The 8,073-nt window shown below is 35.7% G+C and overlaps 1 non-coding gene across 1 annotated transcript; it reads right to left on the minus strand.

Moving 5' to 3' along the window:
- Window positions 1–279: 279 nt before the first annotated feature.
- On the minus strand, window positions 280–351 carry TRNAE-CUC (transfer RNA glutamic acid (anticodon CUC)). The gene has a single exon. It is a non-coding gene; the product is annotated as a tRNA-Glu (tRNA).
- Window positions 352–8,073: the final 7,722 nt, after the last annotated feature.

Here is an 8,073-nt window from a genome sequence, read left to right on the forward strand (position 1 = left end):
TTTTCATCTATTACATTTTGAATATACATTTTATTGTTTTATTTTTCTGTTTTCTTTTTCAGAAGCATAATTATGCATGTGTTAGAATCCATTTGCCTATCTTTCACATTTATTATTGTCTATTTTTAAAAAAATCTGTTCTTTGTCTCAGTACTTTGATGGTTTCCTCACGCTGATTCTTTATTTCTCTATCATTTGTATTATTTTGTGCAGTTGCTGTTCCATCTGACATGACTTTTTTCTTTCTTTTGGCCATGCCGTGCAGCTTGTGGGATTTGGTTTCCTGACCTGGGATTGAACCAGGGCCATGGCAGTGAGAGCACCAAGTCCTAACCACTGGACCACCAGGGAATTCTCATGACTACTTTTTTTTCATTCCTTTTCTGACCTACTGACTCATACTAGCTTATTTTTTGTCTTTTTTTTGTTATCTTTTATGTCTCAGTTGTTTTATTTTTTCCCCATTCTTTTAGTCTCCCTGTTATCTTGAAGAATTTTTTGTATTCCTTTCCTATTTTCTATGGTAATTAATAATTCACATTTACTGAACTCTCAAGATGTTCCAGAAACAGTGATTTTCAAATCACTTTGTATTCATTTTGTAGTTAATATTCAGAATAAACTTATGAGAGTAGGTACTATTATTAACTGTTTTTACAGATAACTAAACAGTAAAAATTATTAGTTCATAATTTACAGTTATGAAGGCATTTTTATTGGATGAAGCACTTGCTTAAGGACATTGTGGAAAGAAAAGAGGAGAGTTAGCCAAGATCACAGCTTTGATTTAGGCACTGTGACTCAAACGTTCTTTCATCGATTATCATTTACCCTGAAGGTGTATCTCTCAGTTTTGGTATTTAGCACCTAAAAGTGCACACACAGAGGTTCCCAGTGTTTCTGTTTGGTGACTGTTGCTTCTTATTCCTTCATCCCAACTTTGTCTTCATAGGACAGTATATAAATAAAAATGATGTGCCAGCTTGGTTCAAAGATACAAAGCAAAATCAGTAAAGGGAAAAGGCACAAGGGGCAAATTCCACATGAAAACAGGCTCAAACTTCTAAAAGTCCTCTCCCAGTGACTTACATGAGACATGCTTAATTCCTCCAGCCATGAACGTGACAGGATGTGTGAAATATTGTTATCAGGGAAGCTCATTAAAGACTAATTGCCTAGGGATTTTATTAGGGATTGGTCACATAAGCACCCTTGGCCTAGCATGTACTGAAATTCTAGCTTCCCAGAAGGAAAGCAGGTAGTCAGGATAAACCATTACTGTTTACACAAACAGTTTTGGCACAGTGAACTACTACACAGTTCTGGGAATGGTGGGAACCCTCCCCAAATCCAACTTCAATGCACTTGGATCCACTCAGAAGTAACAATCTAAGAGAGAGAGCAAGGGAGTAGCCACAGTGCTTTTTAGGATTTAGGCTCAGAAATCCCACACTGTCACTTCTGACATATTAGGTTTATTAGAAATGAGTCACAAAGTCCAACCCATTCTCAAGAGGAAGGAAGGGGATATTCCTCACTAATTCTGATAAAAGATGGCAATATTTCTATTTGTATCCCCTGTGAAAATACTATAATTTAATAGAAGAAATGTAGTCTATAATCCAATTGTCTACCAGTTTTGAAATCATCCAATTCTTGATTATTTTAAGATTTGAGGAATTCATATCCCTTCGAAGACTTAATAATAATAATTATGTAAATATTTCTTACATCAAATTCACATAAAATGTGACAAAATGTACCAATTAGCAGGGTAAAATGTATAACAACATTTATTTTGATTCAAAAGATGCTATTACTCTATGAAAACTCTGGAATGCAAATCTAAAGAGGAATTGGATTCCAAAGGTAGGAACTCATTGTAGGTAACTACCATATCCTAACCAAGACCCTTAACAACAATCCCACGAGGAAAGGAGACTGTAAACTAGTGATTAAGCTAATGCATTACCCTAATGTTCTGTCGAGAGAGGCTTAGGTCTTTAGAGTTCAGCATACCTAGACTGTGTCTGCAGATGATTAACTAAGAGAATCGCAAATGTAATCCCAAATTTGGGATTTGAGCAATGCCTGAGCTAATCCTTGAGCTTAGGTATTGACCCAGATCATCAAGGGCTCATTGCAGATTATGAAAATGCCCAAGAGACTAGGCAGTTCCAAATTAATATAGTCTCACTGTGTGATCATGAGAAACAGCATTAAGCAGTGAACTTTCTGGCTGGTTTTTAGAAGCAGGAATCTGCCTTCATTTTTGGATTGTTTAAGCCCTAGATTCTTAAATAGTGGTGGGAGGGGTGGGTGACAGCAACACTGGGCTCCCTACAACTAATGCCAGTGGACTTTTTTAGGAACGTAAGAAACATGAGCACATTTATAATCTAAATTTATGTAGTGTACATTGTAATATTACAGTTTAACAGTTTTGTCAGGTTATGTGACATGTAAACTCTAGGATGAACACTGTTTTAATAAAGGAAAATGTTTTCTCAAGATAGAAATAAAAATTTACAAAAACGTATGAGAAAAATGGGTTTTTGGGGAACACAGCTGATTTTATTTTCTTGTATGTTTTCCTTATTTGTATTTTAGGTGAGGAAGAGATTTAACATCTGTTCTCTTCTTTATATATACTTAGAGGTCTGCATGAGTCCTGTCATGAAGTACCCAAGGAAGGTAGTCAGTTATAATTTAAGACCCAAGTATAATGAAAAGGGGAGAAATTACAATTAAGAAAATCACTTCAAGTCACTATGGAGCGTATTCCTAATGACTATATAAGCAGTGTAACCTCTGAATTCCCTATTTATTTTTCCAGGTTATTGCAGGAGGTCTGTAACATTAGGCAAACCTGCACCTGAGTGAAATTGCTTAATCAGTTATGCTGCTTTAATAGCACATCTAGTGAATTGAACAAGTGCCAAAACACTTTAGTTCCAAAGGAAAACCATAAACATTCATCTTAGACTTAGTCTTTGCACACAAACTAAATTGGAGGACTTAGGATATTATCTGATATTTCAGACCAGAAGGGAAAATAAAATATATTTTTCTTCTGAGATATCCAGATAATATAAACCAAGGGATATGTTTTCTCTTGAATTATACTGGTATTTTCTTTTATCCTCTATTTTATATTCAGGTCAACTCAACAAATATCTGTCTATTGTACAAGACATTTAACTAGGCATTGTTGAGATGTGGAGATAAATGACATTCAGTCTTTGCCCCTAATAATGTGGGAGCAGAGATGGACTGGAAATGGCTACCATTTTGGGGGCACACACTACACATCTGTAGCTGTATTAGCCATCTTTTTAGCCTTTTAAACCAATTTCTACTGCCTCCTAAAAGTCTGTAAGAATTTATTTTCCTATTATCTAGAGCAGAAGTCTGAGAACCTGCGAATATATGTAACTTAACTAAGAAACGCACATATCTTGTAAGTGACTAAGCCTGGATTCAAATTCAAATCACTCAGATTCTATAACTCAAAATGAACAGTTAATATCTGCTGATAAACAAGGCAGTCATATGTGAATGCATCTTTAAGAGTCAACATTCATTGGACAGATATTCAATTAGAATTCATCATCCCAGATCTCCTAATTTATAAAATTGATGAATGATATGGATAATATACAACCATTTTATGACAATATTGCTGCTATTGTTTATATTTCAATGATATGTTTCCTGTACAAGTAATGTACAATCCCAGAGTTATATGTAATTCCCTGTTTATGATATACACTTTGATATTCCCATTTTGTTTATGTACCATATGGATACTGAATACTGTAACAAATAAAATCAGTTTGTTTGTTTGTTTTTGTGGTGCACAGGCCTCTCACTGTTGTGGCCTCTCCCATCGTGGAGCATAGGCTCCGGATGCGCAGGCTCAGCGGCCATGGCTCACGGGCCCAGCCGCTCCGCGGCATGTGAGATCTTCCAAGACCAGGACACAAACCCGTGTCCCCTGCATCGGCAGGCAGACTCTCAACCACTGCGCCACCAGGGAAGCCCTCAGTTATTTTTGATAAGTAAATTTTAGAAAGTTTAAAGTGGGGCTTGTGGGCCAAATGACAATTCTGGAGACTCCCATCTGAGTTACATACAAAAATCGTTGTCCCAGCTAATGAATACACATGAAGGAAGGAACCAAATGGATCGAACTGCATCTTATCCTCTGCCATTATGTAATTCTGTAAACACAACAGTCTATAGCTGTTGTGCTGTAGACTGTTATAGCAGCTGTTGTGCTGTAGACAGTTGTGCTGTGTTTTGTTACAGTTATAGAAGCTGAATGCAAATAATTGTCTAACTTTGAACTTCTTAAGTTTAATTCTAATTAGATTTTATTCCAAAATCAAGGCATTATATAGAAATGCTGCTATAAAATAATAAAAGTATAAATAAGGCAGCCTTCTGATTTTGATTCCTAATAGCTCTTACTCCAAGTGTGGATAACCTACCTCACCATGGTTATGAATGAAATTATTCATGCAACCTTCACATATAAGGATGCCTCTTCTTGTAGTCCGTAACTCAGAAAGTCTTATGTTACTAATAGATACAAACCCTTGAATGTCTTTATTATCTTCCTCATCTCAAAAAGCTCTGAATACATAATAAGCATATGTTCTTTGTATGTGTGTATCTTTATTACATTTTAAAAAGTCAACCACAACATGTCTCCCTACAACATCAACTGTCCTGAAGATATAGAACAGTTTTGACAGTCACAATGTTTTTATTCTCAAAAGTTTCAGTAGGAAACAGCACCAGCACAACAATATGTAAGTAAGAAAATAACAATATTAGACCAATACCCTGTAAAACATTAGCATTATATGTTTATTCAACATAAAGTAATGTAAATGATTTTGGCAGTATAAGTCTTCCATCTATATATTCTATGTGGCCTGGTGGGACCTCCAGGTGTTCATCAAAGTCCAGCTCCCCTGTTTCTATAGTGTCCAAATTGTCTCTAGGCTGCCGACCTAGAATGCATTCTGTAGTCTGATCTGAAGTTAGGTGTGACTATGTGATTAAACTCACCAACAGAATACGAGTGGAGGTGTCATGTGCCCCTTTGGATCTTGGCAGAACACTTCCATCACATACTCTCTTTCCCTTTCCTGTTGGTAGATGTGTCAAGGCAGTGTCTCAGCCTCTATCATGCAGAATATGAAAATACTGTAGGAGAGATTGGAGCAACAAAGGACAAAAACCTGGCTCTCTAACAAAGTGGAGCAGAGATTCCCTGGCTGATCTCGGCCTTTCATATAAGGGCTTCCACAGAAAAGAGAGAGGAAAAAGTCATGTTTTTATAGTTCTTATACTTTTGAATCTCTATTGCAGCAGCTTATCTGTCAGCCTAATTAAGGCATGTGGGAAAGACCCCTCTTAAAGGTCTGGTTTCCTCACTGACAAAATAAAGATACTAGACTAGAGGGTCTCTAAAGTCTCTCCAATAAAATATTCTGTGAAATTGGCTATTTTATTCTATGACAAGTTCTTGTTAAGAAGTTGGAAAATAAAACCTGCAAGACATTCATATTAATGAAGCAATTGCTATACAAATATAATGAAAAGCAATTACAAATTTAAAGAATCCAATTTAGATAAAGATTTATATGGTGTTGACAGACTCCAGTCTATTTACATTCCTTTAACTGAACAGAAAAAGAAAACCCTATAGAGATTCCATAGTGAGGCAGGCTTCAAATTATTACTAATCACCACCCTTCTCCCTAGTGCTACAGGAAACTGAACACAGAACATGTGGTGTTATGCAGAACTGACTGGACAGAAGTACAGAAATAAGAATGAAGAGTTCATGCAATAATCAAGAGTGAGAAGCTCTGGGACTGTGAGGAGATAGAAGTACCATGTGTTTTCAGGCCAGGCAACCCATAGAGGCATACCAATGATGACACTTACTGGTAGTTATGTGACCTTGGGAAAATCACTCCACCCTCCCTTTTCTGTTCCCTCGTTGGTAAAATAGCTATGAAAATAGGATCCATTTCAGAATATTATAAGATTTTAAAAAGACAGTGCATGTAGAGTACTAAAGTGGCAATAGTCACAGTTTAATAGATGCTAGCTATTTTTGTTATGATACTACTGCTTTTGTTAGTAGTAGAAGTATGATTTTAAGCTATCAAAGATGTCGTGCACCCAAACATTGTAGAATGCAAACACCAAGTTACACAAGATGAGCTATCTTCAAGGGGGCTGCAATTGCCTTGATGAAACAACACTCAACTATGGAAAATTAATTCATAATTAAGTAACAGATATATGTCACTGCATAGAAATGCAGTAAGTATTCACAAGGTGAAGGAAGTGTAAAATGGCGTAGACTTCGTGGAGCAAAGAACATTGAAAGCCTGTGCTAAGGATAATAAAGGCTTGAAGCTTGCTGTGTGTTGAATATTATTTTAACTGCTTTATGCACTCAGTTTACGTAATCCTCACAATAATCTTACTAGTACATACTTTGCTTATTTCTACGTTGTAGATAAGTAAATTGAAAGATAGAGAGCTCAACTAACTTGCCCAAAGTTACAGGTGATACTCAATGGAAGCTGTATAAGAACAGACAAACTGAAAGAAAACCAGGGCCAGATCAGAAGCACCGAGTGACACTGAGTTCTTAGAAAGGATAAATTGATGAATGAAAAGCCCATGTCATTCCAAGTAGGGAAGAAAATAAAGACAATCAAGGAAGAAGATGTTGAGTATGACTTATGTCTGAGTGAGAGAGGGAACAGATCTTAATTAGAGCAGTGGCTAAAATAATTATGAGTATGCTCTTATTAAATCCTATGAATTTACATATAGAAATGTTATTTTAATATGAAGGAATGTGATTTTTATAGAAGCCTTGAAATTATAGTGTAATAATTAACCAGTGTTTTTTGTTTGGATAATTATATTCATTTAAGTCTCATCTTCGTCAGACCTCATATTAAGGAAAATGTAGTCCTCTCTCAGAGTTCTGAGACTTTCTGAATGTGTAAAGAATTAGGCCAGGAGACCGATAAGCAAGCTTTCTGCACTTTAATAGAAATGGCATTAAAATATTTCCCTCTTTTGGCCCATTTTAAAAGAGTTTTTTTCATGGATAGCATGAACTGAAAAATGCAAGTATTTTATTTGAAGCATTGATAAGTGCAAAAAATATTACATGAGTCTGATGTGAAGTATCTGCTTGTCTAATGAAATCCTGGCAGAAATATGCCTTACTTTTAACACAAGTTAATTTTATAAATCAAACATACTCTCAAGAGAAGGGAAATAGCACTGTGTCATTTTTTGGCAATCGTTCTAAAGCTGAATATTTAAACAGTGAATCTTGGCATCCATAAAAGAGTTTAAACATCAACAGTGTTCTTAAAAAGACCAAATGACAGTTGAGCTGTGGAAATTCTGCTAACTTTCCATGTAGGAAACATCCTGAACAGAAAGAGGTCTGTGTCCCTTTACACCCTTTATATGCTACATTAATAATTTGAAAGATATATCTATACCTTGTTTAAAAATTTTCTCAAAGACTAAGTCTGCTTAGTGGAAAAATGTAAATTAGTGTTTGGTAACCAGATTAAAAATAAGGTCATTTTAAAAATAATTTTGTAGTATAGTCTAAAGTCAGGGAGCCTGATTCTTCCAGCTCCATTTTTCTGTCTCAAGATTGCTTGGGCTATTTGGGGTCTCAAAGCTACAGTAATCAGAACAGTTTGGTACCAGCACAAAAAGAGAAACATAGATTCAATGGAAGAGGATAGAAAGTCCAGAGATAAACCCATACACCTATGGTCAACTTACCTATTACAAAGGAGTCAAGAATATACAATGGAGAAAAGACAGTCCCTTTGATAAGTGGTGCTGGGAAAACTGGACTGCTTCATGTAAAAGAATGAAATTAGAACACTCTCTAACACTATACACAAAAATAAACTCAAAATGGATTAAAGACCTAAGTGTAATGCCAGATACTATAAAACTCTTAGAGGAAAACATAGGCAGAACCCTCTCTGAAATAAA

This window comes from Lipotes vexillifer, unplaced genomic scaffold (genome assembly GCF_000442215.2).
Source record: "Lipotes vexillifer unplaced genomic scaffold, Lipotes_vexillifer_v1.1 scaffold487, whole genome shotgun sequence".
Taxonomy (NCBI): Eukaryota; Metazoa; Chordata; class Mammalia; order Artiodactyla; family Lipotidae; genus Lipotes; species Lipotes vexillifer.